A 9,047-nucleotide genomic window follows, 5' to 3' on the forward strand; every position below is an offset into this window, starting at 1 on the left:
TGAATTAATTTTTAACTTAAACTTTTTTTTAATTTTTTTTTTTTAGATATATTTAAATAATTTTAATTTTTCATGAGTTGACTACCCTTTTTTAAAATACGTAGTTCTCTATTCTACTTAAAATTTAATTCTCTATCAGAATCTTCTTAAATATGTTTCACTTAGAACCCATATTATATATGTATATTAAAAAATATTACAAATTCAAGTAATTTTCTATGCAAGTGGCAACTCTCTTAACATAGTTCTGAATATAAGAATTCTTAAGCATTTCTATTTCATGACACTCCTGTTCTGAAACCTTTACTATCTTCTTTTTTATTTAACCATTTAGGCAGGTGGCAACTTCGCTTAAATTTAGCTCTCAACTAAAATTTTTTCAATTCTGTTTTATTCATTCTACGTGCAAGATTGATTTTAAATTTTCTCGTAGGTATCAGCACTAGTCAAAATTAATGCTTCACCAAAATGTCTAAATTATTTTTTATTTAAGAACAGTGTTGTTGAATTGTTTTTATTTTCTCCATTCAAATAATTTTTAATTTTATGCAAGTGGTCTCCCTATTTAAATATACAAAGTTCAAAATATAAGTATTCTTAAGCTATTTTTATTTGACACTCATGCTCTTAAGTTTTGGTTAAAATCAGACTTACTTAATTTTCATTTTTAGGTGGCAACATTATTTTAATTGGATTCTGAATCGCGGTTCTTAAATATCTATTATTGGTCACCCATATCGAAATATTTTACGCAATCAACACGTAAGATTTATTTAAATTTTTTTACATTTAAAAAAATTTTTAATTTTCAAGAAGGTGGCAACTGTTCAAAAAAGTTTTTAATGTATGTAATTAATTTAAACGGTTTTTACGAAGCCAATATTTTAATGTTTCATCGAATTTACAAAATCAATCAACTTTAATATTTTATTTGGGTGGTAACTCTATTTTAATCAATTTGTTCTTTAATACACTTCGATTCATAACGGTATTGTAGTATCTTACTTATGTACCTGACACATTTAGTTAGCTTCCAATTTTTAGAAGGTTGGCAACCCCCTACAAATCACCTAACATCGAACACCTACAAATCAACGCATTCTTTTACATTCAAAATCCAATGATTTTCTTACAACGCACGTCAATGGCCATGCACATATTTCACGAATTTCGATGCCATGCAAAATAATGTACGTGCTTTGCGCCTCCATTTCTTTCAATTTACATAAGTTTCAGTTGAATTTATGACAAAATGAGCGCAAACACACAGTTAAGGCACACTTACGCAAAATTACAATGAAGCACTTGAGTAGGGCGTAGTACTTACATACGTAAAATGCAAGGAATTGATTTTAGATATTTTCGTATGCAATTTTGCCTGCACTTATTATGTGCAGCGTCAATCCGTCGGGGTGACATCGGAGTGCGCAAATCGTTCTAAATGTTCCGCAAATAAAAAATGCAAACTGAAGTGACCGTGTAACTGCCTTTTGTTAGCACAACAAGCTAGAGTATGCTACAGCATTATATACACGTGTCTGTACATACACATGTATGTTCATAAGTCTCATCTCTAGTTCTAACTGTTACGTACTTACTTGAGTATATTTACTTAATTGATTGTGTTTCAGCTTTTAGGTGTAAATATGCAATTTATGATAAATAATTTTTGAGCGAATTAAATGCGCATGGGGAGGGCATTGCGTATGAGTAACATTTTACTTTGAAGTTTGGTTCAGGCTAAATTTTCTTCCAATTAGTAGGCTGGGGAAATACATTTTAATGATTATTACCAACATGAGGTTGAACGAGATGAGTCCTTACTCTGTTGCATTATTCATAGTAACTTAAGCTTAGCTAATAAGTAGCGGCAAGATTCCCACATTCGTGGGACCAACGTGGAACAGCGTTCTTGATTTAACTTTCTATTCCGAGCCTGGCGTAGAGCTGACAGGATAGAGGAGTCCTTCAGAGGTCATCCTTCTCGGATTATGCTTATATCGATGGCTGAGTGGAAGATCGACCTATCTCGGCAGCCAGTTCGAAAACGCCCTATATCAGCATATGTTCAATACATCTTGAAGTGAGATAGGGCGTTTTTGAACCGAATTTTGAGATAGGGTGTTTTTCAATAAAATTCTGAAATAGGGCGTTCTTGAAAAGTTTTTTGAGATAGAGCGTTTTCGAACTGGCAGCCGAGATAGGTCGATCTTCCACTCAGCCATCGATATAGGCTTTACTATTTCTGCTAAAAAATTTCTAAAGGATACTTCTAACTTTTAAGGGGATACTACTAACTTTTAAAAGTTAGTCGAGGACAGGCTAGGTTCGCCCAAATCAGTTAGAGATGCAAGGAACTGGACATTTCCTGCTGGTATTGCACGCCTATAAACTGGTTCTGACAAACGATAAGATATGTAGGAGTTGCAGAACGCAGGAGGAGACAGTAGAACACATCTTCTGCGAGTGTCCTGCCCTTAGCAGACTGCGGGCTAGTCTACTGGGAGCAGGTTTTCTACCTAATCTAGAAGCCGCTGTCAAGGAAGGATATAACAAGTTGTTTTGCAGTTTGTCAAGAGGACTGCGATGTTCTTCAACATTGCTCCTGGTTCGCAGTGATTAGCTGTCTAAATTGGTCGTAGTGTAACTGGTAACGGTATGGACCTTAATGGTTTTGCGAAGCCACGTTATGGCTGGCCAGCATACCTAACCTAACCTAAATAACATAAACGATAGCCATGACCAGAGCAAAAGAAGGCACAGTTTACATAAAACCAAGTCAATGAGATTTTACAAACAAGTTCTGGCTGGGGTAGCGGAAACCATATCATTGCCACTGCATTGACTCAAGTAGCACACTGGTGTATAACTTGGTGTAAATTTACGAGTTTTGGTATAAATTTGGTTAATTGTACCAGAATTCACAAATTTACACCAAGTTATACACCAGTGTGCTGCTTGAGGAACTGGGCACAGAGTCTAAATGCTGTATGTGGCTTGAGAACGAGGAGACGTCCAAGTAAATCCTATAAGGCTGATCTTCACTTTGCCTGTGACTTTTTTTCCGTTAATCATGGCAAACTCGGGTAACATTATTGTCAGAAATTCTGCATTTTGATATAAATTGATTGATCTATCGATTGTCAACAGATTCCATAAATTAAGTCAACTCTAAAGTTAGTTATAGCATTTTGACAGGTATTCCATTGAAACTGATATTAAAAAGCTGACATAAGTTTTAGAGTCGACTTTATTTTTTCCCATATGTAGGTTCTATGTTCATTACTATATTATCGATAACGAAGGTACATAGATGTAACTTTTTTCACCATACCTCGGATAATGGGAAAGGTTTTAAGGCTAGGGTCTGCAAATAAAGCCAATACGTATATTGCGTGCACTATAGCAGTATGCTTATTTGTTATAAAGGAAGGGTCCTTGTACGAAAGTTATTGTTTTTAATTCAGTTTGCGCGCTACCTTTTGAAATCACAGAGTGTTGAAGTCACAGAGGGAAATTTTTCTACAACACTTGAAAACGCATCGAGCTTCCAACATCCTATATAGTCTGCATCTCTTATTTTTGAAACAGATGACTGGGAGTCGCTACTGATGAATACGCCCAGAGACCACTTAGAGGTTGTAAATATTTAATTATCCAAACTTTGAACTTGTAACATCCGTTTATGGCTGGGGATAGCACGCTTAATTGGTGTGCTGTACTAATTTGAGCTCCTCAAATCTTTTCAAGCGGCAGTTGTGGTATTGGTTCAACTTGGTGGGCATACGCATGGACGATATTATTAAAAGACCGCGAGCCTGGGCAGGGTTCGTGGAGCTCCTCCAGCAGGACAACAAAGGCTTACTTACCAGCGATTAGGGGTAAGGTTGCCAAGGTATAGAATAAGCAAAGTCCAACGGCAGATGGAGTCTCAGAAGATTGCCCTGCACAGAAATTCGAAGGAACCTAACGAAACATCCCAAGAAACTTGTTGTCGACACGGTTTGGTTTGGTTACGAAGGCGTTCTTTGAAGGTCTAATACTTTTACGCGGACACAAATCTACCGTTGTGAGTGTCGGAAGTAGGTAGGAGGAACTGGTATTCCTTAGACAAAATACAATAAAAAATAATGAAAGTCAATTCGGCACAGTATCTTCCCCAAAAAACTTCCTTTTGATTTAAAAACGCTGCCTACCGACTCGATCGATTAAATAATTGGATCAACTAAAAAACACCGCAAAAAGTCAGACTAACTGTATTTGGGGAGGGACTGAGTTCGTTAAGGGCAAGCTGCAAACCCCGGACATGTAAATATTGTAGGGAACGATATATGCAGGTTAGGAGATGAGCGAGCATACTATAGAAAGGCGAATCAGGGTGGTAGATACATACATACATACATAGATATCTTCTAAGGACACTGCTTTTTTATTTAATGAAGAGAATAGGCGAGCGCAACGCAGTCGCTACAAGTTACGCGAAATAACTTCAGGCCTCAAGTTCTCTATTACCAATGTCAAGCAATGTAAACGACTGGTGACCTGCTGAAGGTAAACCAATTTGTAGAAAGGAGAGTTGAAATCGGTTCCACACTTTTCCAGATCAAGAATAAATACAGGCCTACCAACAACAAGACTACATTACAAACCATAGCAAAAAGTTTTGCACAGTAACATCTCATTACACAACAACAACACGCATATTCCATTTGCTAAAACATCCGATCACTTTAATTTTAAAACTTTTAGCGCAATTTTCCGATTTAAATGACATTTTGATCACACACACCACCTCTGTCTCCTCCATTTAAATGTTGTAAAATTCACAAACATTCGCAGTTAAATATTAACAAGTATGAATAAATATGTGGCATACATTGCGGCGTTAGGGCGTAAATGACGCCAACACTTAACAAAACCAAAAGTGAACATAAAATTTGCATACAATTTGGAATGTGTAAACAGTGAAAAGCAGACAAGTGGCGTAAAAGCAACTGGTGTAATGCAAAACTTACACACACACACACACACACACATACACACAAATGCGATATGCACATAAATATGGATGTTTAGCTAAGTACTCTTTAGCACAGCCTTGTATGTGCCATATGTATAAAGTTTACGTCGTCGCATTTGTTGTAATGCCATCTACTCAACCAAATGTCAAACGGTTTGGCGTTGCAAATTTCGTTTGTTTAGTTTAGCGTTCAAAACGGAACTTACTACTATACTACTACTATATGAATATGCTTTTTATGTGCATTTTATTTGTTTGTTGACGCGAGAATATGTAATTGTGTTAAGTAGTTGGAGTTTATACATAATTGCTTTGGAAAGGATACAGAAATCGTTTTGCATGCTTTTGTGCCAGCATAGAAATTGAGTTGAAAAAGTGAATTTCCTGTACACGCAAATATATGTATGTATGTATGTCAAACTACTGTAATGAAATTGAACTGAAAAAATAATTTGAAAAGCCCACTATTTAATACATATTACACCGTNACACACACACACATACACACAAATGCGATATGCACATAAATATGGATGTTTAGCTAAGTACTCTTTAGCACAGCCTTGTATGTGCCATATGTATAAAGTTTACGTCGTCGCATTTGTTGTAATGCCATCTACTCAACCAAATGTCAAACGGTTTGGCGTTGCAAATTTCGTTTGTTTAGTTTAGCGTTCAAAACGGAACTTACTACTACACTACTACTATATGAATATGCTTTTTATGTGCATTTTATTTGTTTGTTGACGCGGGAATATGTAATTGTGTTAAGTAGTTGGAGTTTATACATAATTACTTTGGAAAGGATACAGAAATCGTTTTGCATGCTTTTGTGCCAGCATAGAAATTGAGTTGAAAAAGTGAATTTCCTGTACACGCAAATATATGTATGTATGTATGTCAAACTACTGTAATGAAATTGAACTGAAAAAATAATTTGAAAAGCCCACTATTTAATACATATTACACCGTGCGACAGTAAATTTTACACACAAAAAAAATTAATATATTCGCAAAACTGTGATTAAATTATAGCAAAACTGCGTACTTAGTTTTTCTCTCTGACGTCAGCACTTTGAAATTTAAAAAATTATTTAAAAAATTCAGTGCAATGTAGGATAAAAATAAGGATATCATATAAAAGAAAAAATTCTGTAGAATTATAAGAGAATACATTTTTTGGTGCATAAGGACGAGTGGGTATGGAAAATATCCTTTAAAAATTTTGTCCTTAAATATCCTGGAAAATTTGCAATATTTTTTTTTGAAAAAATTATTGTTTGAGGAGTAATATACACGCCACCTCATCATCGAATTTCGTCCTGCAAACTTTATTAACATAAAAAGGTAAAATTTTCAATACCTATTCGTCCTTGTAAACCAAAAAACTTTCTTGTTTTTAAATTCTAAATAAGTTTCACTCTCATTTGGTACCCATATTGTTTTACTGCATTGCAATGAATTTAAAAAAACAAAAATTTTGAATTAATCGTATCATTAAACTTTCCTTTGTCCTTCGAAAAAAAGAGGTTTAAGAGGTTTTTAAAGGTTAGAATCAATTATTTAATTAGCTAACTAAAATATTACAACAATGTGGGCTTCAAATGAAAGAGGTTCAAAAACGATTTATTTCGAAAATATTTTTTAAATGGTTTGACGGTTGTTCAAAAATTAAAATCAACTTATTTAACAAGTTAAACGAAATATTTTCATATGGGCACCAAAGGACAGAGGGTTAAGAAAGCTACATTTCAAAATTATTTTTAAAGGCGGTTGCCACCTGTTTAGAAATTCAAAATCAATTTAATTAACCAGTTAAATTAAATATTTTAATGTGGATAAAAACGAGAGATTTCCGAGAAATTTTGCACACAGATAGCTTATAACCTAGATTGAAAAATAAGCTACTTTTTTTTAAAGAGTTGCCACCTATTAAAAAGTAAAATCCAATTAAGTTAATAAGTTCAATCAAGTATTAGAATACAGGTGTCAAACGAAAAAAGGTTTAATTTCGAAGATATGTTTCAAACTGGTTTGTCACTTGTTTAAAAATGAAATTTGGTACAAAGATAATTTATGGCCTGGATTATAAAATACTTAGGAATAACCGTTACTAAATATAAGGGTGTTGAGATCTGTTTAAACATTGAAATTAACGAAATTAGGCTATTGGAATATATATCACCATATGAGGGTCGGACGAAAGATCTTTAATAAGGTAGTAGTAGAAAATAGTTTGCAGAGGGTTGCCACCTCCTTTAAAATTCGAATTTCGTTAACCTTTACACAAATTATATGAAATATTAAAATATCGGTGTCAAGCGAAATAGTGTTATGAAATCTTTTGTTTAAATATTTAGAATTTTTTGAGAATTGCTACCTGTCGGAAAAGTTTAGTTCAAATTATTTAATAAGTGAAATGAATTATTGCAAGATGGCATCAATCGAAATGGGTTTGGGAAGGATTTATTTCTTAACTGCATTTAGAAGAGATGCCACTAGTTTAAAAAATCACCACCATGGCTGCTACCATCGCTCAGGAGTCATTCACAATATGGTCGTAGCGGATTAGAGAGTATAATTAACTCTTCTGAATAGAATTAGCAGTCAATTCGAAGTTGATTTAGTTCGGGTCCTTGGAAATGAAGCACATATTATTAATGGTCACCCAAAAGTAGAGTTCGAAAATTAATTCGAATACTTCCAAAATTCATGAATATTTTTAAAACCTTTACAACATTTTTGGGTACGCAGTTTTGTAGCCCGCATAATTTTAGTCGCGTCGATTTTTAATAATTTCTTTTCGTGATGGATTCTGCACTTTTTCCATATAAACATGAATTTCATATGAAATAAAATGCGGGAGACCGTCTCACAGTGCTATGTCCCAAAGGCAAAATTTAAATAAAATTAAGTGCCTAGAATATTTAAGTAATATATATTTTTGTAAATCTAACATAGTGCCTTTAATAGATTTGGAAGTTCAATTTATCATCTCTGAAGTTCTAAGATACGAGTGTTGAACGGAAGTGTATTGCTTTGAAACTTAAGAGTTTTGTTTACAAAACACAAAAAACAGAAATAATTTTTGGTAAATGTTTTTTATGGAAAAGTTGTTTGGGTTATCGAAAACTTCTGAGACATTTTTATTGGAATTACCAAAATTACGAAAGTTTGGTAGAGTTAATTAAAAACAATTTTAAGAGTAGTTGATGTTTTATTTACTATTTTGAAGTACTTTCATAGAATCTGTGGAGAAGTTTCAGATTTTCCTGCCGGAACTGTAAAAATTATATGCATGTTTAAGCCATATTTCTTAAGTTTCTAAAAAGTTGCAAAGAGCTAAGTTTATGGTATTGCCAAAATTTAAAAACCTAAGATATTACACTTTTTTTTAGTACTATAAAAAAAGAACCTAGTTTTGATATAGTGTATAATTTTTGTTAAATAGCGACAGTCTTTTTTTGGCGGAAACCCTAATTTTTTATAAATTTTGACAAAATTAAGAGCATATATAAATAAAAAGTAGGTGAATTTTTATTTTTCGTTTAGATACTTCGTTAAGAGACCTAACAATTAGTAGGAAAAGAACTGAACATTCTTTTAAAACATCTAAACTTTTTAATTTTACAAAGACAACAAATATTAACTAACATATATATATAAATCTCGTGTCACAAAGAAAAAAATCAAAACGAAATTATGGGGATTTGTAGAAGTCTTATTGATAATTTTGGCATGTTGCTTGCTCGCCCAAGGCCTCGGCAGGCAGTGTGAACAATAGCAATAGTTTTCCTGCTTGTTGCTCCTGAGTCTTCTAGTGCGGTCTCTCCCTCGCACATGTTATTTCGTACTAATGGTGGGAGTGCTGTGTCTACAGCTGTTTCGACGCGATCCTCACTTACTGCAAACAAAGTGTTTGTCACCAACTCGAAGTCAACAATCGGCGCAGCAGCTGAAAGTGACGCTGCTGCGCAGTCATCTGCCGTCGTTATTGACGTCGACGTTTCGCCGCCTGTGAATTGTG

The sequence above is a fragment of the Rhagoletis zephyria genome, unplaced genomic scaffold (assembly GCF_001687245.7).
Source record: "Rhagoletis zephyria isolate East Lansing unplaced genomic scaffold, Rhagoletis_zephyria_1.1 Rzeph_scaffold_01169, whole genome shotgun sequence".
NCBI lineage: Eukaryota > Metazoa > Arthropoda > Insecta > Diptera > Tephritidae > Rhagoletis > Rhagoletis zephyria.